Here is a 23,857-nt window from a genome sequence, read left to right as displayed (position 1 = left end):
GAGAGTCCCTTGGACTGCAAGGGGATCAAACCAGTGAACCTTAAAGGAAATCAACCCTAAATATGCATTGGAAGGACTGATGCTGAAGCTGAAGCTCCACTACTTTGGCCATCTGACGTGAAGAGCCGACTCGTTGGAAAAGACCATAATGCTAGAAAAGACTGAAGACAAAAGAAGAGGGTGGCAGAGGATGAGATGGTTGGGTGGCATCACCAACTCAATGGACATGAATTTGAACAAACTCTGGGAGACAGTGAAAGACAGGGAGGCCTAGGGTGCTGTAGTCCATGGGGTCGAAAAGAGTCAGACACGACTTATCAACAAAACAATCATCAGTTAAAACTCACAGTCTCATCCTGAGAGAGACTGGGCACTGTCTTCATTTTACAGATCAGAGAACAGAGGCCAGGGGAAAAAACGAATAAATTTGCATGAAGCAGCTTGTAAGGGCTTCCAACGCCAGCAGTCTGATGCCCAGTCCCACACTCTTGACCCCTAGATGCGTAGTTTTCAAACATTTTTGACCACAAAGCATAGCAGGAAATATATTTTACTCAGAGGCCCAGTCCACACCAACACATATATCATGAAAACAACATTTTCATGACATGATGCTTTAGGTAATGCTGATTTTTTTAGACTTTGTTTTAATGAAAATGATAAGATGATTTCGCCATGTTCTAATGGGTTCCTTCTTGCAGTGTTTCGTATGATGGACTTTTTTTTTTGGCTGTGCTGCATCTTCATTGCTGCATGCAGGCTTTCTAGTTGCAGTGCAGAGGCATCTCATTGTGGCGGCTTCTCTTGTTGGGAAGCATGGGCTCTAGGTCCACAGGCTTCAGTACCTGCAGCATGTGAGCTCACCAGTTGTGGCTCATGGGCTCCAGAGCACAAGCTCGGTAGTTGTGCACAGGCTTAGTTGCTCCGAGGCAGGTGGGACTGTCCTGGACCAGAGATCAAACTGGTGTCCCTTTCACTGCAAAGCAGATTCTTAACCACTGGACCACCAGGGAAGCCCATGTGATGGAATTTTAAACCTAAGACTGTAAGAATCAATTTCTATCCTCGGTGATTAATCAAAAATATCTCTCAAGTGCTTACTATTTGCCAAGCATGGCTCCAGGTTCTAAGGACCCAAGTCCCACACTTATAGAAAAAACAATAGGGTAGTAGCTTGTGGGGTGAGTAGGTGGGGCTTGTTTTGGATGGAACAGCCAGGGATGGCCTCTCAAGTGTGGCCAAACCAGGATAGTTTGATTATGGGGTTTCCCACGACATGGGGCTTTCAGTGCTAAATTTGGGGAACTCCCAGACAAAGCAGGAAGAGTTGGCCACTCTCAGCCTCTCTGAGGGGGTGACATTTGGGCCCAGGTCAGAATAATGAGGAAGAGTAACGGAACATTTCAGGAATTCAAAATCCCTGGGATGGAAACTTGGGTGGAAGAAACAAAAAGCAGGTTCCTGGGTGTGGCTGGAGCAGGGTGAATGGGGAGGGTGCGAGTGGGCGGGGAGTGGTGAGTCAGGGGATGTACGGGGTCATTTCACTTAAGGTTTCATTTTGTTGTTGTTCAGTTGCTAAGTCATGTCCTACTCTTTGCCACCCCATGGACTGCAGCACACCAGGCTTCCCTGTGCTTCGCTATCTCCCAGAGTTTGCTCAAACTCATGTGCATTGAGTCAGTGATGCCATCCAACCACCTCATCCTCTGCCAGTCCCTTATTCTCCTGCCTTCATCTTTCCCAGCATCAGGGTCTTTTCCAATGAGTCAGCTCTTTGCATCAGGTGGCCAAAGTACTGGAGCTTCAGCTTCAGCATCAGTCCTTCCACTGAATTTCAGGGTTGATTTCCTTCAAGGGACTCTCAAGAGTCTTCTCCAGCACCACAATTTGAAAACATCAATTCTTCAGTGCTCAGCCTTCCTTATGGTTCAACTCTCACATCAGTACCTGATTGAAAAATCATAACTTTGACTATATGGACCTTTGAATATGGAAAATGGCCCTCGTGAGACTTGGAAGCCGTCAGAGGATTTTAAGTAGGGTGGGGCAGATGTACAGTAAGTTCTCTACATACAAACATTCAAATTGGGAACTTTCAGAGATGCAAACTTGCATCTGGTTCCAACAAGGAACCCAAACCTGTGTCATCAGCATCAGGCAAGCCTGCAATTGCAGCTTGCCCTCCATCTCCTGTTGCTGATGATCCTTCAGCTCTCCCATCTCCCACCTCCTCCAGTCAGTAACTCTTCTTGCCTGTTCACTCGATGCCTGTTGAACTGTATGACTGTACTTTTCAAGGTACTGTACCGTAAGATTTAAAATATTTTCTCTACTTTTTGTGTTTGTTTTTATGTATTTGTGTGAAATGTGTTATAAATCTATGACAGTACAGTACTATATAGCCAATTGTGTTAGCTGGGTGCCTAGGCTAACTTTGTCGGATGTAGGAACCAACTGGACTCACAAATGCGCTCTTGGAAGGGACCACGTTTGTGTGCAGGGCACTTAACTCTACTCCAGCTTGTGGTTTGTGATTTTAAAACCTCATGGCGTGGGGAATAGACTGTAGGAGACAAGACAGACACAGAACCTGGGAGTCTGTTACCATTCCCCTGGACTTAAAATCATGGTGGCTTGGATTAGGAGCCTGGTAGCAGAGGTGGAGGTGGGTCGGTGGATTCAGTGCACATTTTGGAGAACATGCTGATGGACGTGAGGAGGTGAGGGGGAAGGTTTTAGAGTGGGACAGCATTGCTCTGGAGACACATTGTACAGTTCATTCTGCTATAACTCTTGTCTTGAGAATGCGAACTTGTCCCAACATGATGTCACATTTACAGCACTGTTTATGTATTTCTTCCCCCTCTTAATAGGTGTAAAACTCCGCTATCTCAAAGAAGAAATCATAAGGGAACTTCGAAAATACTTTGAGATAGCTGAAAATGAAACACAACATACAAAAATTTATGAGATCCAGTTAAAGTAGAGGAAAATTAATAGCTGTAATCATCTATGCTAAAGGGAAAAAAAAGAGAGAGAGAAGGACCTCAGTCAATAATCTAGCTATCCACCCTAAGAAACTGGAAAATAAGAGTAAATTGAAACTAAAGCTAGCCAAAGGAATGAAATAATAAAGATTAGAGTGGGAGTAAATGAAGTTGAGAATAGAAAATCAAGACAGAATTATTAAAACCACAAGCAGCTTCTTGGAAAAGATCAAATAGGTTGATGAAACTTTTAACTAGACTGATCAAAATAAAAAGAAGATTCAAATTACTAAAATCAGGAATGAAAAAGGGGACATTACAAGCAGCATTATAGAAATACAAAAATGAAAAAATAATACTATAAACAATTGCTTGTCAACAAATTAGATACCCTGGATGAAATGGGGGAAATTCTTAGAAAGATGCAAATTACCTAAACTGATTCAAGAAGAAATAGAAAACTGAATGAATCTTTAACAAGTAAAGAAATTGAATTAGTAATAAAAAAAACAAAAACAAAGAAAAACCCAGGCCCAATGGCTCCACTGATGAGTTCTACAAAATGTCTAAAGATTTAAACATTTAGCCTTCACAGACTTTTCTTAAAACTATGAGAGGAGAGAAAACTCCATGAGGCCATTCTAACATTCTCTGAGACCAGTATTATCCTGATACCAAAACCAGACAAAGACACCACAAGAAAAGAAAACTCATGACTAAGATTTCTTATGAACACAGATGCAAAAATCCCCAACAAACTACTGGCAAACCAAATCTGGCAACATATTAAAAGATTTATACACCATGATCAAGTGGAATCTGTCCCAAAAATGCAAGCTTGGTTGGCCTAATATTTTTTAAAAACCCACTCATTTTAGTTGATTTTAGTAGGACGAAAATGATGTGATCATCCCAACAGCTTCAGAAAAAGCATTTCACAAAATCCCACACTTTTTCATGACAAACTAGGAACAGAAGAGACCCTCAAGCTGATTTAAAAAAACATGCAAAAAATGCCACAGATAATAATACTTAATGGTGAAAAGTCAAATGCTTTCCCCATAACATCAGGAACAAGACAAGGATATCTGCTCTCAACATTTCTATTCCACATTGTGCTGGATGAGATAGCCAGGGTAATTAGGCAATAAAAAATATATATTAAAGGTACCCAGGTTGGAAACAAAGCAAGAAAACTATCTGTTTTTGCAGATGACACAATCTTGTATGTAGAAATCCCCAGGAACCCATTGTGTGTGCGTGCTCAGTCGCTTCAGTTTGTCCGACTCTTGGTGATCCTATAGACTGTAGCCTGCCAGGCCCCTCTGTCCATAGGATTTCCCAGCAAGAATACTGGAGTGGGTTGCTGTGCCCTCCTCCAGGGGATCTTTCTGACCCAGGGATCGAACTTGCGTCTCCTGCACAAGAATTTGATTTATAATAACACCAAAAAGAACAAAAGACTTAGGAATGAATTTAACTAAAGCAGCCAAGACTTGTACAATGATAACTAAAAAACAAAACAAAAACCAAAATCCAAAAAACACAACAGCATTGAAAGAAATTAAAGAAGAACCAAATAAATCAAAGGATATCCCATATGCATGGATCAGAAGATTTCATGTTGTTAAGATGGTAATATTCTCCAAACTGACCTACACACTGAATGTAATCTCTCTCAAAATCCAGCTGGGTTTTGTTGTTGTAGAAATTTAGAAGCTCATTCTAAACTTCATAAAGCAATGCAAGGAACCCAGAATAACCCGAACAGTCTTGAAAAAGAAGAACAAAGTTGGAAGACTTACACTTCCAAATTTTAAAACTTACTACAAAGCTACAGTTGTGGTATTGGCATAAACCTAAGCACGTAGATAAGTGGAACTGTACTGACAGTCCAGGAGTAAACTTGCACGCTTATGATCAATTGATCTTTTGACAAGCATGCCAAGATTATTAATAGTGAAAGAATATGTCTCTCCAACAAATGGTGCTGGTTGGCTTATTAGCTCCTGGGAGAAGTCTGAAGTGTCTGGAGATAAAATAGCTGAGCTCCACCTGCCCCTGTCAGCCTGTAGCAGGCTGCTTGTTCGAAAGTTACTATGAACTTCAAGATGGCAACAGCACAGCAATAAATCAGGTACGAGAGACCTCGTCAAGTTCCCCAGGATACAAGCCACTGACCCTGCCCCATCTTGCTGGGTGGCCTACCACCTATCTTTCCCTTTACCCCACCAAACTCGTGACACTGACCTCCCCTTCCTCTTTCCCTGGTCCCTAGGAATTCAGGCCCCATGGCCTGCTGAACCTCCGTGGAGGGAAGCCAGGAGAGGCTCCAGGACAAGATCTAAAGTGCCCCCATGCCAGCTCTCTGAGCCCATTTAGTTCCTGAGAAACGCACACCTCTTCCCAAACAAACCCGCTGTTTGTGAGCCCATCCTGATTTAGCAGCAAGTTGCCTTGGCTCAGCTGCCAAAACAACCAGCCCACCTCTTGCCCTGCAGCTTCTGCCAGGAAGCGGACACCGATCCAGCACGCCTCCCTGGAAGAACAGCATCACCCACGCCCTGCTCCCAGGGGTTCTCCCTGGAGCCAAGGCACGCTCTTCAAGCACGCCCACTGACCCCCATTCTCCATACCAGAGGGAGAGGCAACCAGACCCCTCTGTGCACCCAGCCCTCAGCATCTGGATATTTTTTGCCCAAGACATCCTTTTAAAAAGTTAAGTAATGCCATTTGCAGCAACATCGATGGACTTGGAAAGGATCAAACTAAGGGAATCAAGTCAAATATTGCATGATATCCCTTATATGTGGAATCTAAAAATAATGATAAAAATGAATTTATTTACAAAACAGAAGGAGACTCAGACTTAGAGAATGAACTTATGCTTACCAAGGGTGAAGGGGGAGAGGGACAGATTGGGAGTTTCAGATGACAAGTTCACACTACCAACAAGAACTTACTATTGTGGCTGTTGTTCAGTTGCTAGGCCTTGTCCGACTCTTTGCAACCCCATGGACTGCTTCACTGCCCTCCACCATCTCCCAGAGTTTGCTCAGATTCATGTCCATTGAATCGGTGATGCTGTCTAACCATCTTATCCTCTGCCACCTACTATACAGCACAGCAAACTCTGCTCAACACCCTGTAATAATTTGAAAAAGAATAGATGTACATATATGCACCACTGAATCACTTTGCTGTACACCTGAAAGGGTCACAAAATTGTTAATCACCTATGTGTATGTGTGTGCTCAGTCCCCCAGCTGTGTCTGATTCTTTGCGACCCTATGGACTGTGGCCCGCCAGGCTCCTCTGTCTATGGAATTTTTCAGGCAAGAATACTGGAGTGGGTTGCCATTTCCTCCTCCAGGGGATCTCCAATATAAAATAGAAATTAAAAATAAATAGAAAGTTCTCTTCCAGTGTCTGCTCTTGCCCTTCTGTACCCTCTGGGTTGGTGAACAGCCTGTAGAGTTGGGATCCTCTTTCTCAGTTATTTCCTCTGAAAACATTTCCGTTGGGCTAGTGCCTCTCTGGAGAATTCCAGAACCTTTGCGTCTTGAGGCTGCAGCTGAAACTGCAATTTCCAGCCCTGATTGATTAGCTTTTCCATGTGTTGCCTCTCCCTCGTCCTCTAGTCTAAGTAAATTCTATTAGAGCAGGGACCTCTTCTGTGTACTCTCAATCCTGTCATCTAAATCTGAGATTTAGCAGGGGCGGCGGGAGGGAGCTCTTTTCTGGCGGTCCAGTGGCTATGACTACGAGCTCCCAATGCAGGGGGCCCAGGTTCCATCCCTGGTCTATGAACTAAGATCCCACATGCCCCGGAGTAACCGATCGGGGGCGCCACAACCTGAAGCCCGCACACCTGGAGCCGCTGGTCGGCAACAAGAGAAGCCTGCACACCACAGCTAGAGTAGCGCCCGCTCGCTCCAACTAGAGAAAGCTCGTGCACAGCCACGAAGATCCGGCACAGCCAAAAAAATATAAAAGATCCTGCGTGCTTCAAATAAGACCCGATAAGTAAATAAATAAATATTTATTTATTTTAAAGCATAGACTTTTTTTTTTTTTAAGCAACAGTGACTGCCCCATAGGGGACTTTTGGCAATGTCTGGAAAAGGTCACTTTTCATTCCAATCCCAAAGAAAGGCAATGCCAAAGAATGCTCAAACTACCGCACGACTGCACTCATCTCACACGCTACTAAAGTAATGCTCAAAATTCTCCAAGCCAGGCTTCAGAAATACGTGAACCATGAACTTCCAGATGTTCAAGCTCGTTTTAGAAAAGCCAGAGGAAATTGCGGGATCATCGAAAAAGCAAGAGAGTTCGAGAAAAACATCTATTTCTGCTTTATTGACTATGCCAAAGCCTTTGACTGTGTGGATCACAATAAACTGTGGAAAATTCTGAAAGAGATGGGAATACCAGACCACCAGACCTGCCTCTTAAGAAACCTATATGCAGGTCAGGAAACAACAGTTAGAACTGGACATGGAACAACAGACTGGTTCCAAATAGGAAAAGGAGTACATCAAGGCTGTATATTGTCACCCTGCTTATTTAACTTCTATGCAGAGTACATCATGAGAAACACTGGGCTGGAAGAAGCACAAGCTGGAATCAAGATTGCCAGGAGAAATATCAATAACCTCAGATATGCAGATGACACCACCCTTATGGCAGAAAGTGAAGAGGAACTAAAAAGCTTCTTGATGAAAGTGAAGGAGGAGAGTGAAAAAGTTGGCTTAAAGCTCAACATTCAGAAAAGTAAAATCATGGCATCTGGTCCCATCACTTCATGGGAAATAGATGGGGAAACAGTGGAAACAGTGTCAGACTTTATTTTTTGGGGCTCCAAAATCACTGCAGATCGTGATTGCAGCCATGAAATTAAAAGACGCTTACTCCTTGGAAGAAAAGTTATAACCAACCTAGATAGCATATTCAAAAGCAGAGACATTACTTTGCCAACAAAGGTCCATCTAGTCAAGGCTATGGTTTTTCCAGTAGTCGTGTATGGATGTGAGAGTTGGACTGTGAAGAAAGCTGAGCTCCGAAGAATTGATGCTTTTGAACTGTGGTGTTGGAGAAGACTCTTGAGAGTCCCTTGGACTGCAAGGAGATCCAACCAGTCCATTCTAAAGGAGATCAGCCCTGGGCATTTTTTGGAAGGAACGATGCTAAAGCTGAAACTCCAGTACTTTGGCCACCTCATGCGAAGAGTGGACTCATTGGAGAAGACTCTGATGCTGGGAGGGATTGGGGGCAGGAGGAGAAGGGGATGACACAGGATGAGATGGCTGGATGGCATCACGGACTCGATGGACGTGAGTCTGAGTGAACACCGGGAGTTGGTGATGGACAGGGAGGCCTGGCGTGCTGCAATTCATGGGGTCGCAGAGTCTGACACGACTGAGCGACTGAACTGAACTGAACTGAACTGGGGACATTTTGGCAGTCACCGCTAGGGGCCGCCATTGGCATCGAGTATATAGATAAGAGACTAGGAATGCGGCTCAACAACCCCAACAGTGCGCAGAAAGGCCCCCACCACAGAGAATTTATCTGGCCTCAGATGCCAACAATGGCCCGACTAAGAAATCTGCCATTAAGTATGAGGGGAAAGGATTGAGTCTGATCCTGGTCTGCACCGTGCACCAGAATGAACTCTCAATGGGTTAAACCCTGTACACCTGGGTGCCACCCCCCACCCACTCCCAGCAACTGTGAATTACCTCCTCTCTCCCTCTCCACTCAGTTTGTGCACTGAAATGTGTGCAGCATCCTAGGACATCCACAGGTCCGATGGTCACAGAACACAGATTATCTTGTGGGGGAAGGTCCATGGAACTCCCTAAGCCAGGGGTCCTCATCTGAGATGATTCTGCCCCTCCATGGGACACTGGGCGACGGAGACATTTACGATGTCGCAACGGGGGGAGGGAGCGCTACCGGCATTTGGCTGGTAGAAGCAGGGCGCACCGCCCCTACAATGCACAGGGTGGCACCACCACAGAGAATGATCTAGTCCCAAAGGCAGCAGCGCCGAGGCTGAGAAACCTTGGTCTAGAATTGGGGTTGGAACACAGCTGTTCCTCACTAAATCACTGTTGAATAAATGGATGGTGGAATACCAGACCTGCAGGTGATAATTTCTTGCCCAGTCTATCTCAAATTTTTCTTTTTTTAATTTGAGGTAAAATATACATAAACCACTTGTAAGAATCAAGTTCAGTGGCACTAAGTACATTCATCTTTTTATGCAATTCTCCACCACCCCTCTCCCTAACTTTAAGAAAACTTATTATTATTTTGGCCACCATGCATGGCCACTTCCTGCATCTACTTCCTGTCTCTGTGGATCTGACTCCCTCAGGGACCTCGCATAAGTGGAATCAGACAGTATATCTCCTTTGGTAACTGACTTCTTTCACTGAGCATCATATCCTTGAGGTTTATCCCTGCTGCAGTGTGTGTCAGAATCTCCTTCCTTTTAAAGGCTGAATAATGTTCCATTGTGTGGATGGATCACATTTTATCCTTTCATCCATCAACAAACACTTGGGTGGCTTCCACCTATGACTCAGGCTGCTCATGAGCAAGGGTGTGCAAATATCTCATCAAGACCCTGCTTTCAATTTCTTTGTTGCCTGAAATCTCTTAAGGCAAGATGGGCAGAAACCTCACAGAATGCTTCCATTAGGAAAATACAGGTGAAAAAAAGAATGCAATTCTGTGCAAATATGAAGGCATTTAAGCCTCTGATTCTAATCCAGGAAAGATATGGAAGGGAGATTAATCAACTTTGAACATTCACTGGAAGGACTGATGCTGAAGCTGAAGCTCCAATTCTTTGGTCACCTGATGCGAAGAGCCGACTCATTGGAGAAGACCCGGATGCTGGGAAAGCTTGAGGGCAAGAGGAGAAGGGGACCACAGAGGATTAAATGGTTGGATGGCATCACTGACTCAATGGACTTGAGTTTGAACAAACGTCAGGAGATAGTGAAGGACAGGGGAGCATTGCATGCTGCAGTCTATGCAGTCTCAAAGACTCAGACACGACTGAGCAACTGAACAACGAACCTGGAAGGATTTCTGTAAGATTCATGCTTAGCCTTTAAAATAAATTAAGTTTAATTTTTTACGTTACTGGAGTATAATTGCTTTACAATGTTGTGAGTTTCTGCTAAACACTGTGCATCTACTATGTGTATACATATATCCTCTCCCTCTTGAGACAACCCCCGCCCCCACAACCAATCCAGCCTTCTAGATCAACACAGAGTACCGAGCTGAGCTCCCTGTGCTCCACAGCAGCTCCCCACCAGCTATCTATTTTCAGCAATAGAGTGTCTGTATGTCAACGCTACTTTCCCAACTGGTCCTACCCTCCCCTTCCCCCCTGTACCCACATGTCAGTTCTCTACATACTAATTCCACGATTTCCCACTCAGACGGTGGTTCTATATTATGTTAGGGCAGGAGGAAAGAGGTGTGAATTTCCAGATTTCAGCTCAGTACTTGGGCTCTGTTCTGTCACTCTTGAAAGTGAAAGTTGCTCAGTCATTTCCGACTCTTTGCACCCTCATGGACTGTACAGTCCATGGAATTCTCCAGGCCAGAATACTGGAGTGGGTAGCCTTTCCCTTCTCCGGGGGATCTTCCCAACCCAGGGATTGAACCCTGGTCTCCCGCATTGCAGGTGGATTCTTTACCAGCTGAGCCACCAGGGAAGCTCCCTATCACTCTTAGCTCCCCTTGGAATCCTATTCTGGCCCAAAGTCATCTCTGATCAAAAAGTACCAGGTCCCTGCTGACACAGAACACCCAGGGCTTCCCAAGTAGATGGAGAAAACGCTGACATTTCCCCCTAGGGGACTCTGCTTTTAGTCCCGTCCATTGAGAAGGCATTTATTGCTTAAAAAAGCGACTCAAACCACAGGACAGTCTTTGGAAGACAATGGAGGGCACGGTCTGGAGGAGAAATGGCAGAGTCTGTGGTACAGGATGCCACAGAACCAGAAAAGTTGGGTGGCAGTGGAGGGAACCCATGGAAAGCAGTATCTTGACTGGGTTGTCCTCTTATCTAAGGTTCCAGGGCAAGTGACGTCAAGGAGGACTCATTTATAGGGTGTGATCAACTCGTTCTAGTTTCCCCAGAACTTTCCTGCTATTAAAACCGAAACTCTAGGTGAAGTCCCTGGGATCCAGTGGTTAAGACTCCGTGCTTTCACTGCTGAGGGTCTGGGTTCAATCCCTTGTAGGGGAAGGAAGATCTCGAAAGCCATGTTTTGTGACAAAAAAAATGAAAAAAATGGAAATTCCATTTCCTCAAGAAGTTAAACAAAATTACTACATAAGCTGGTAATCCTACTAGGTATGTATCCAAAGAGACTGGAACCATTAGTCCATCTGAAAATTGATCTACACATATTCATAGCAGCATTACTCATATATAATAGCCAAAAGTAGAGACTTCATGGCTGTCCATTGGCTAAGACTCTATGCTCCCAATGTAAGAGGGTCAGGTTGGATGTCTGGTCGGGAACTAGATCCCACATGCTTCAACTAAGAGTTCACATGCCCCAGCTAAAGACCCCATGTGCTGCAACTAAGGCCCACACAACCAAATGAATACATGTATTTTTTCAAATAGCCAAAAAGTGGAAAGAACACAGATGTCCATCAACAGATTAATGGATGAATGAAACATGGTATATTTACACAATGAAATGCTGTGTATGTACTCAGTTGCTCAGTTGTGTCCAACTCTTTGGGGCCCCATGGATTGTAGCCTGCCAGGCGCCTCTGTCCATGGGACTTCCTGGGCAGAACTACTAGAGTGAGTCACCATTTCCTCCCTCAGGGGATCTTCCTAACCCAGGGATCAAACTCGAGTCTCTTGTATCTCCTGCAGTGGCAGGAAGATTCCTTACTGCTAGTGCCACCTGGGATCCCAGTGGAATACTATTCAGCCATAAAAAGGAAGGAGGCATTGACACCCGGTACAACGCAGATGAACGCTGAACACACGATGCCACATGCAGTGAAACGGTCACAAAAGAGCAGACACTGTATGACTCTATTTCCGTGAGATGTCCAGAACAGGCAAATCTATAGAAGCAGGAAGTGGGTTACTGGTTTTCAGGGGCTGGGAGGGAGAAATTGAGGGGCTTCTGGAGGGGTATGCGGGTGCAGGTTTCATGATGGCTGGCAGAAACATTCTTGAATTAAACAATGGGGATGGTTGCGCCACATTTTGAATATGCTGGAAATCACTGAGTTGTCCATTTTACTATGATCAGCTTCATGACGTGTGAATTGTATCTGAATAATAATTAAAAAACAACTTTTTAAAGCTGAAAGTTCTACATGGCAAAGACCACCTCAACCCTGAACAAACTGGACGGTTGTTCACTCTAGCTGTTGTAGGTGCAGGCTGGGGGGCAGATGGGCTGATGTTGAGTCCCTGCTACCCTGTCCTGAAGGAGTCTTGCTATAGACAGATCTGCTGTGAAGAACGGGCTCTGTGGTCAAAAGAGCCCAGCGGCTAGTGGCTTATTCAAGGCCCTGAGAAGTCCTGCAACAGCATCCAAGTTATGATCCCAATCTTTGGAACCATTCAAAGTCCTGGACATTAGCTGCATGCTCGGGGGCAAAATCACATAGCCCTGTAAACATTAGTCTCCCCTTTTGTAGAGAAAGATTTCCGATGAAAACCTACGTCATGAGGGCGTCATGAGGATTCAGTGGGATGAGCTCTGGAAGGTGCTAGGGATCCTGAAGGTGCACAAGAGCTATCATTATTATAGAAAAAAAAGAAACCAAACCAAACCAACAGAAGCATTAGTAAAAAGGTTAATTCTATCTAACTGGCATTTTCCAAACCTGTTAAATCAAGTGACCTATTTTCCCCTCATAATATCGACTAACACTCCTCACCTTGGGAAATGCAATTTACTATTAGGAACTGTCCTGGTGAGGGGATAGATAAATTAAGAGGTTGCTGTTAACATATACACACTGTGTGCATGCATGCTCAGACTCTTTGCAACCCTGTGGACTGTGGCCCACCAGGCTCTTCTGTCCATGCAGATTCTCCAGGCAAGAATGCTGGAGTGGGTTACCATGACCTCCTCCAGGGGACCTTCCTAACCCAGAGATCGAACCTGCATCTCCTGTGTCTTCTGTATTGCAGGTGGATTCTTTACCATTAAGCCACCAAGGAAACCCATCATATACACATTACTATACTTTAAATGGATGACCAACAAGGACCTACTGTATAGCACAGAGACCTACACTCAATATTTTGTAATAACCTACTATAAGGGAAAAGAATCTGGAAAATATACAAATGTATAATTGAATCTTCGCTGTTGACCTGAACTGAACACACTATTGTAAATAAATTATATTAATACTTCAATAAAAAAAATCAAAAAGAAAGGAAAAAAAAAGAGCTGTTCTGGTATTATTTCCAAGGAGGGCTTCCCAGGTTGTGGAGTGGTAAAGAATTTGCCTACTAATGCAGGAGATGCAAAAGACATGGGCTCAATCCTTGGGTCGGGAAGATCCCTTGGAGGAGGAAATGGCAACCCACTCCAGTATTCTTGCCTGGAGAATCCCATGGACGGAGGAGCCTGGAGGGCTTTGGTCCATAGGGTTGTAAAGTCAGACATGACTGAGTGACTGAGCACAGCACAGCACTTCCAAGAAGGTGGCTGCAAAATAAACTTCTTTGCCTCAAACAATCCCACGATGAAGCTGCAGATGTGTTCTCACGGAAGACTTGTGAAGCATGGAGAAAACACAGGGTTAGGTGTCTGGGTCTGGGGTTAGACTGGTGAAAGGGGAGCAGTTTGAATTCAAGGCAGGGGGCACCACAGAACACTTGGTCTCCTAGAACCACAGTTTAAAACCTCAGCACCGAATGCTTCCAAAGACAAGTCTTTTCCACCTGGAACAGTCTATGACTAGAAACATCGCATTTTAAGATGTGGCAATGAGACCAAAAGGAACAGTCTAGACAACGACCAGTACAGGACTGATTGAATGAAGCAGCCTTCAGCTAAGCAGCAGGCCATTATACAGCCATGAAGAAGGGTGAGACGAAGCAGTGTGGGCAGGTGTTGGAGAAGGGCTGTGATTTACATATTAAATGACAAAAAAGTAAGCACAGAACATTACACTCTGTTGACAGTGTTTTTAAAAGAGGATATTTGTTTCAAAGGGGGATAAACTTAAACACATATTACCTTTTAAAGTAAATACGTAAACATTTATTGCTTACGATGTGCCAGGTAATTCTCTATCATTTGTCAATATATTCTCAATTCTTCTCCACGATAACTTGTATTATTAGTCCTATATGTTACATATGAGTTATCTCTTGCTGCACAACAAATCATCCCCAGATTTAGCAGCTTAAAATGATAAACATTCATGATCTCAGATAGTTACTGTAGTTCAGGAATCTGGATGCAGCTTCTCTGGGTGCTTCTAGTTCAGTCTCTCAGAAGGTTGTGGACAAGTTGTCAGCTGGTCTTATCTGAAGACTCGAGTGGAGAAAGATTCTTACTTTCTTTTTCCTTTCCTTCCTTCCCTCCCCCTCTTTCTTTCCTTCCTCCCACCCATTTTGTTCTTCCTTCCTTTCTTCTTCCTTTTCTTTCTAAACTTGTGGTAAAAACACTTAACATGAGATATATCCTCCTGACAAAATTTCAAGCTTATGACAGAGAATTGTTAACTGCAGGTGCCACACTGTTCCGCAGACCTCTGGAACTTATTCATTTCGAAACACTGAAACTTTACACCCATCTGACAGCGCCTCCCCATGGGGAAGAACTCACCTCTAAGGTCACTCATGTAGTCATTAGCAGGTCTCAGCTGCTCAACGGCTACTGGCTGGAGACTTCTGTTCTTCACCCCATGGGCTGTTTAACAAGCAGCTTGTGTGTCCTTCTGATGTGACATTAGGGACCAGGAAGTTGGCACCCCCATGCACTTGAGACAGAAGCCACTGTCTTTTGTCACTTAAGCTCAGCAGTGACAACATCTCATCAGTTTTTTTTTTTTTTAGCTTAAAATATTTTTTTATTTATTTGGCTGCTGCAGGTCTTAGTTGCAGCATGGAGTATCTTTGACCTTCGTTGTTGATGTGGGATCTAGTTGCAGCATGTGGAATCTAGTTCCCTGACCGGGGATTGAACCTGGTCCCCCTGCACTGGCAGCATGGAGTCTTGGGCACTGGGCCACCAGGGAAGTCCCTCATCAGTTCTGATATCATTTTAAGAAGGGGGTCAGCAAGTCCAGCCCACACTTGCGGGGAGATGATTACATAAGGAAGTAGATATGATGAAGTGGGGATTGCTGAGGGCTGTCTTCTCGGGGGTGCATTTTAGAAGCTGACAACCACTCCAGGGGTGGGGTACAGAAGTGTTCAGTCAAACTCATAGAGTCAGCTAATAAACTGCAGAGTTGGGATCTGAACCAGGAGGTCTGGTTTTGACACCCATATGCTTGACCTCCAACCTTTCCTGTATCTCGTCCATGCTCTGATGCAGCATGCTTATATACGCAGAGAATATTCCAGAGAATATGCAGAGAAAAGACAATCAATATAAACTAAGAATACACATGAAATGGAATTAAAAGATGCTTGCTCTTTGGAAGAAAATCTATGACAAACCTAGAAAGCATATTAAAAAGCCGAGATATCACTTTGCCAACAAAGGTCCATGTAGTCAAAACTGTCAAAGCTACAGTTTTTCCAGTAGTCATGTACAGATGTGAGAGCTGGACCATAAAGAAGGCTGAGTGCCAAAGAATGTATGCTTTTGAACTGTGGTGTTGGAGAAGACTCTTGAGAGTCCCTTGGACTGCAAGGAGATCCAACCAGTCAATCCTAAAGGAAACCAACCCTGAATATTCACTGGAAGAACTGATGCTGAAGCTGAAGCTCCAATACTTGGGCCACCTGATGTGAAGAGCAGACTCTTTGGAAAAGACTCTAATCCTGGGAAATATTGAGGGCAGGAGGAGAAGGGGGTGACAGAGGGTGAGATGGTTGGATGGCATCATCGATTCAGTGGACATGAGTTTGAGCAAACTCTGGGAGATGGTAAGGGACAGGGAAGCCTGGGAAGCTACAGTCCATGGGGTCTCAAAGAGTTGGACATAACTAAGCAAATGAACAGTAACAAAGAATACACATAACAGGAAAAGGGAAGACTAGATCTTCTCTGCAGATCCTTTCACCCTACTGAGGCTGTCTGCTTTGTATGTGTTTACCAAAAACGCAAGTATTACTTTTCCAATCTATTTTCTTTTTTAGTAAAAAAAAAAACCCCAGAGGCATAATAAAATGAAAGGATATTTTCTGCTCCGATATAAAACAAAAATTGAACCAAAACAAAACAAAACAAAAAGGTCAACCACATGTTTACAAGAAAAGAATTAGCCAGAAAAACCACAAAACCACTAAAAACTAGATGCGTCCAAGAATGGTACGAAAATACATCCTCCTGGGAGCTTTCCACATCTCCTGGAGAGCGTTTAGCCTACGGGGTTGTGAAAACTTTTCTCCTCCCCTCCCAGACGGAATTATTCCTAATTGACTGCTTTTATTTAGCTAATGACTGTTAATTGACCGGCACTGTTAGAACTTTAAAGGCTGTTGAAGCTTTGGTGGATGGTTTTGAGAGCCACTGATTGGGTGCAGACTTGAGTGTGAGCATCTGATCCTTTCAAGGGTAGCGTGGAAGGGCAATTTCCATAATGACGGGGCTTCTGATTGGTGAATTTTGTGTACGCGGCACCTGCGTGTTGCGAAGATCTTCATTTTTCTTCTGGCTTTCTCGCCATCTGTCACATTTCTCCAAGACACCAAGTCATTTCCGGGGCAAACTGCTGTGACCTCGAACAGCCTTGGAAGGGGCAGGCTGAATATGCATGGAACAACAGTTTTTAAAAAAGTAACCCCGTGTTTTCAGCCAACTGCATGAACCACTTCCAGGCAACAGGGAAGCAGGGCAATGGAATGGCTGTACCTATGTTCCATAGTGACTGCCAGTGGATGGAAGAAGGAAAGAAAAGGGGCATGCAAAGAGAAAAAGATGAATTAGAGGAAAATGAAAGGGGAAAGGAATGAGAGCGAAAGAATTTTTAAAAAAATCAGGAAGAGAAACACTTCAGTGACACAAACTGTCAAGCACTCTTACTGTCCACTTTATAAAAATGAACCTAAGAACCAAATATTCTTAGCTTACACTTCCCTTGGTCCAGTGGTTAAGAGTCTACCTGTCAATGCTGGGGACACAAGCTGGATTCCCGGTCCGGAGGGAGAGACCCCACATGCTGCGGGGCAACTAAGTATGTGTGTCACAACTACTGAGCCTGGGAGCTGCAAGTACTGAGTCCACGCCTGCAACTACTGAAGCTCGTGTTTCCTAGACCCGCGCTCAACAACAGGAGAAGCCACCGCGATGGGAAGCCTGTGCATCGTGACTGGAGAGTAACCACCCCTTCCTGCAATAAGAGAAAAGTCCTCGAAGCAACAAAGACCCAGTGCAGCCATAAATAAATAAATAAAAATTCTTAGCTTGATTGCAACTGTACAAGTTTTAACAGTAATGTGGGTTGATGAATCAGAACTCCACTTCTGAACATATATGTGTCTTTCAGGAAATTATATTGATACGAGGTCTGCATAAGATTTTGGAAGGACAGTCTGAGGCAGGTGGGGGCAGGGGACTTGGCAGTTCCTTCACATCTTCATGAAGGACGCCGATCATCCACATTGCTCAGGGAATATCGCCCAATCAATATCAACTCTTCCATTTCATCATTAACTGGAAGAAACCATGAATAGGAAAAAAGAGTATGGAATAGCATAAATTATGCGAATGGGTTTATGGAAGGAGCTATTCGTATGTGTGCATTTGGCTTCCCTCTGTATTTTGGCCCACCTGACCTGCCTCCTGAGAAATCTGTATGCAGGTCAAGAAGCAACAGTTAGAACTAGACTTGGAACAACAGACTGGTTCCAAATCAGGAAAGGAGTACATCAAGGGTGTATATTTTCACCCCGTTTATTTAACTTATATGCAGAGTACATCATGCGAAATACTGGGCTAGATGAAGGACAAGCTGGAATCAAGACTGTCAAGAGAAATATCAATAACCTCAAGTATGCAGATGACACCACACTTATGGCAGAAAGCGAAGAAGAACTAAAGAGCCTCTTGATGAAAGTGAAAGAGGAGAGTGAAAAAGCTGGCTTAAAGCTTAACATTCAAAAAACTAAGATCATGGCATCCAGTCCCATCACTTCATGGCCAATAGACAGGGAAACAATGGAAACAGTGAAAGACTTTATTTGGGGGGCTCCAAAATCACTGCAGATGGTGATTGCAGCCATGAAATTGAAAGACGCTTGCTCCTTGGAAGAAATGCTATGAGCAACCCAGACAGCATATTAAAAAGCAGAGACATTACTCTGCCAACAAAGGTCCGTCTAGTCAAAACTATGGTTTTTCTAGTAGTCATATATGGATGTGAGAGTTGGACTATAAAGAAAGCTGAGTGCCGAAGAATTGATGCTTTTGAACTGTGGTGTTGGAGAAGACTCTTGAGAGTCCCTTGGACTGCAAGGAGATATAACCAATCCATCCTAAAGGAAATCAGCCCTGAATATTCATTGGAAAGACTGATGCTAGAGCGGAAACTCCAATACTTTGGCCACCCGATGCAAAGAACTGACTCACTGGAAAAGACCCAGATCCTGAGAAAGACTGAAGGTGGGAGAAGGGGATGACAGAGGATGAGATGGTTGGATGGTATCACCAACTCGATGGACGTGAATTTGAGCAAGCTCCAGGGGTTGGTGATGAACAGGGAGGCCTGGCGTGCTGCAGTCCATCGGGTTACAAAGAGTCGGACGTGACTGAGCGACTGAGCTGAACTGAAGCATGTTTTGGAGTGGACGCTCCTGTGTTTGTTTGTTTGTTTGTTTCCAGACAATGACTGTTTCAGAATATCCACTTTTCATGCTCAGGGAAGTCCACCCTGAGGTTAAAAACAAAGATGTACTATAATTTCTGAAGTTCTTAAAGTTATGGTGGATTCCGGTTTTCTCCTAGATTTTCAATTTATGAAGCAGTTAGTTCACATCAGGATGTATTTTTTTACACTGTTATAAGGATAGGTAATGAAATATTAATTCACGTAATGATACAGATGAAAATCGTCAGAGAGCAAGGCCATAACAGGAAGTCAGAGGATAAAGTCTAAGAGGGAGGTTAGAAGGATACATACACCGCAGAGTTCACAGCAGCACTGTTTGCAATATCCAGAACGTGAAAGCAACCTAAGTGCCCATGGACAGAGGAATGGATAAAGAAGATATGGTACACATCTATGATGTAATATTATTCAGCTGTAAAAAGGAAAAAAAGAAAGGGTGCCACTCGCAGCAACAGGGATGGACCTAGAGACTGTCATGCTAAGTGAAGTAAGTCAGAGAAAGATAAGTATCAGGTCGCTTATATGCGGAATCTAAAAAAATGACACAAATGAGCTTATTTACAAAACAGAAATAGTCACAGACATAGAGAACAAGCTTCCAGTTCTGACAAGCATACATTTATATATGTACACAACTGAATCACTTGGCTCTACACCTGAAACTAACATACTATTGTAAATCAACTATATTTCAATATTAAATGAAAAACTAAGTTAAAAAACCTGAGGCTAATACCAAAGGAAATAGTTAAAGTGTTGATAACTGTTGGCTCCTGGAGAAGGGATGCCTGTGGAATCTGAGGAGGCAAAGGTGGAATCTGAGGAGGCAGAGGTGGAACAGGGCATTTTTTTTGCTTTGTTACAAACCTTTCTGATACTCAAACAACAGCAAAAGAAGGGGTATGAATCACCTTAGTCGAAAAGTAAAAACTTAGGACTTCCCTGTTGGTCCAGAGGTTGAGACTCTGTGCTCCCAATGCAAGGGGCCCAGGTTCGATCCCTAGTTGGGGAACTAAGATCCCACATGCCACCTGGCCCAGCCAAAAAAGAGTAAAGACTTAAAAACACAGCAGACGAACGTCAGGGCACTCCTTCTGAGCTGCATGCCATAGACACCCCAGAGGCTGTGTTCTATTCATTCTGGCTGGGTAGGAGAGACGCACACTCTCACTAGCGGGAGCTGGGAGGAAAGTTATAGTTTTCCTCTGGAAAAATAGAAATGAGAATCACCCTGGGGCATCTATAGTAGGAATCTCCGAACTACCACCCTTTGTATCCAATCCAGCCTCTGCCTGAATTTATGGAGTTTTTTTTTTGCTTTGCTATTTTTTTTAAACTTTGTTTTTATTGAGGTATAATTGGCATGGTAACCCACTCCAGTATTCTTGCCTGGAGAATTCCATGGACAGAGAAGCCTGGCAAGCTAAGGTTCATAGGGTAGCAAAGAATCAGACACAAATTGAAGTGACTTAGCATGCATGCAATTGACATATGATGTTTCAAATGTGTACAACATAATGATCCCATATCAGAATACACTGCAAAATGGCCACCACAGTGTTTAGTTAATCACTTTACATAGCTACAATTTTTTTTCTTGTGAGAAGGCTTTTTAAGATCAACTTTCTTAGCCGCTTTTAAAAAATATATTCATTTATTTATTGGCTGCACTGGGTCTTTCTCTCCATGCATGGGCTTCTCATTGCAGTGGCTTCTCTTGTCATAAAGCACAGGCTCTAGGGCTGGGGCTTCAGCAGTTGAGGCACATGGGCTTAGCTGCCCTGCAGTGTGTGGAATCTTCCTGGACCAGGGATTGAACTCGTGTCCCCTGCATTGTGAATGTGGATTCTTAACCACTAGAAAACCAGGGAAGTCCAAGCAGCTTTCAAGTCTGTAATAGAATGCTATTAACTGAAGTCACCATGCTGTGTGTTACATCCTTACAGAGTTTATAACTGGAAGTTTGTGCCTTTTGACCACCTCACCCATCTCCCCATCCCCACCTCTGAAAACCAACAATCTGCTCTCTGTACCCGTGAGTTCTGTGTTTTGTTTTGATTCTCTATATAAGTGAGATCATACAGTATTTGTCTTCCTGTCTGACCTTTCAGTAAGCATAATGTCTGTAAGATCCATCTCATATAGTCTCAAATGCCAGAGTTTCCTTCTTTTTAATGATTGAGAAGTATACCATTCTTGATATACACATAAATAGGTATCATTTTGTTGTTGTTGTTCAGTTGCTATGTCGTGTCCAACTCTTTGTGACCCCAAGAACTGTAGCTCGCCAGGCTCCTCTGTCCTCCACTATCTCCTTCAGTTTGCTTACATTCATGTCCATTGAATCGATGATGCTATCTGACCATCTCATCCTCTGCCGCCCCTTCTCCTTTTGCCTCCAATCTTTATTAGCACCAGAGTCTTTTCCAATGACCTGGCTCTTCACATTTAGTGGCCAAAGTATTGGCACTTCAGCTTCAGCACTAGTCCTTCCAGTGAATATTCAGGGTTGATTTCCTTTAGGATTGAATAGTTTGATCTCCTTACAGTCCAAGGGACTCTCAAGAGCCTTCTCCAGCACTACAATTCAAAAGTCTCAATTCTTTAGCACTCAGCCTTCTTTATGGTCCAACTCTCACATTCATACATGACTACTGGAAAAACCACTGCTTTGACTATATGGACCTTTGTTGGCAAAGTGATGTCTCTGTTTTTTAATATGCTAGGTCTGTCATAGCTTTCCTTCCAAGGAGCAAGCGTCTTTTAATTTTAAGTCTGCAGTCACTGACCAGTGATTTTGGAGCCCAAGAAAGTAACATCTGTCACTGTTTCCACTTTTTCCCCGTTTGCCATGAAATGATGAGACCAGATATTATGATCTCAGTTTTTTTTAATGTTGAGTCTCAAGTCAGTTTTTTCATTCTCCTCTTTCATCTTCATCAAGAGGCTCTTTAATTCCTGTTCACTTTCTGTCATTAGCGTGATATCATCTGCATATGTGACACTGCTATTTCTCCCAGCAATCTTGATTCTAGCTTAATACACATCATATGTATACAGACACACCCCATGTCTTCTTTATGCATTCACTTGTCAGTGGACACTTAGGCTGCAGGTCGCCTTGGCTATTATAAAAAGTGCTGCAGTGGACACAGGAGGACAGATCTCTATTCAAGATAGTTTTTATTTCCTTTAGATATATAACCAAAAGTGGATTGCTGGGTCACATAGGAGCTCTATTTGTAGTTTTTTTGAGGCGACTTTCATTTTGCCCTTGGCTCTGGAGGAGGGGGAGTCTTCCAGGGTCAGCGCGGTTGGGGTGGACAGATTTTTGCCAAATCAGGGCTTTTCTTTCTGCAGCTGCTGCCTCCGTGCAATCCTGTTTTCTACTGTCAGACTTTTCTCGATTAAAATGTGTGCAGTGGCCTGGAATCGACTCTGTCCCTCTGTTCAGAGGAGGGGCTCATCCACCACGCAGAGGGCATGGTCACTGCTGATGGCCAAGACTGGCGGGGAATGAAAGGTCCCCATTGCGAGCTTATCTGGGGCAGGTAAGAGAAAGGTGAGACGAGGTCAACACCGGGATTCTGGGGGGAGACGATGACTCCTCTTGCTACATGTCAAGCTCATTGGGAAGCAGGGCAGACGAACTGAGCTTGTGAAAGGTTTATTTGGGGAGTGCTCAGGGTGGGCCCTGGGGGAAGGGGAGGAGTCAGAACCCGGTTTCCAAGGCAGAGGGAAGATGCCCTTCCCCCATGGAGGCTTCCTCTCAGTATTGCCCTGAGATGGGGTGATGGGCAGGCGGCTTGATGCCCCCACGTGGGTGTAGGTGGCCCTGGGAAGGGAGGGTGACCCTAGATGCGGGGGACTATTCAGGGGAGGTGGATCCCAAGCCACCAGGAGCGGAGGTCCGCTTCCAGCAGCATTTCCGGAAGCTGTCAGTGTGCCCTTTAATCCTGAACGAGATCTGGGTGGATGTCTGTTGAGGTATTTCTGGATGGGCTTTTCCTGAGTGACTTACTTTTCTGTGGTGAGACAGTTGTCTGTGCACGTGTGTGAGAATATCTGTGAGAAGGTGTGTGAGTGCATGTGTGAGCGCATGTGTATGCAATCCTGCGTCCAATGAGGATGCACGAGAATGAGCTTGTCGTGCATACCCGTGTTGGGCACGTGTGTATATAATTACGTGTCTGTATAGAAATTTGTGCATGAGTGCATCTGTGTGACTATAATTGCGTATCTATAAGAGGGTTTATGTGACTTGAGTGTGTGGATGTATGCAATTGTGGGAGGGTGTGTTTGAGGGGGTGAATGGGTATGGTTGTGGGAGAATGTGTGCATGTGTGTGAGCGCAGATGAGTATACATGTGAGTGTGTACATGTGAAGGTGCATGTGTGTGTGTGCATGAAACTCTATCTGTCCAGGACTAGCAAGGTGGCTGCACAGTCATTAGGAACCCAGGCTCCTTCCCTCTTGTTGCGTTGCCTCCTCACTTTTCAGTGAGGCAACAGTGGCAATTCCTTCCTATCCAAGGTGATTGCTTCAGATCTCAGCCTCCCACTAGGGAAAGGGGGGTCCCAATCTCCTTTCTGTTACGGACATGACTCTACAGCGACCCCTGCATTCCCTGTATCCACATTCCACAGGTCAGGATGTAGCCAGACGGCCGCATGTTGCAACAAGGGGGCCTGGGAGATGATTTTTGGGTGAGGGGCTGGAAGAAGAGAGTCAGAATGGGTCCTGGTGGACACTGGCTTCAGGTGACTCGGTGCTCTGCAGCGTGACACTGCTCAGCCATGGATGGGAACTGCCCAGAAGGCTCCAGAGACAG

This window comes from Capricornis sumatraensis, chromosome 9, assembly GCF_032405125.1.
Source record: "Capricornis sumatraensis isolate serow.1 chromosome 9, serow.2, whole genome shotgun sequence".
Classification (NCBI taxonomy): domain Eukaryota; kingdom Metazoa; phylum Chordata; class Mammalia; order Artiodactyla; family Bovidae; genus Capricornis; species Capricornis sumatraensis.
The sequence above is the reverse complement of the archived record's forward strand: the minus strand, read 5'-3'. Positions refer to the sequence as shown.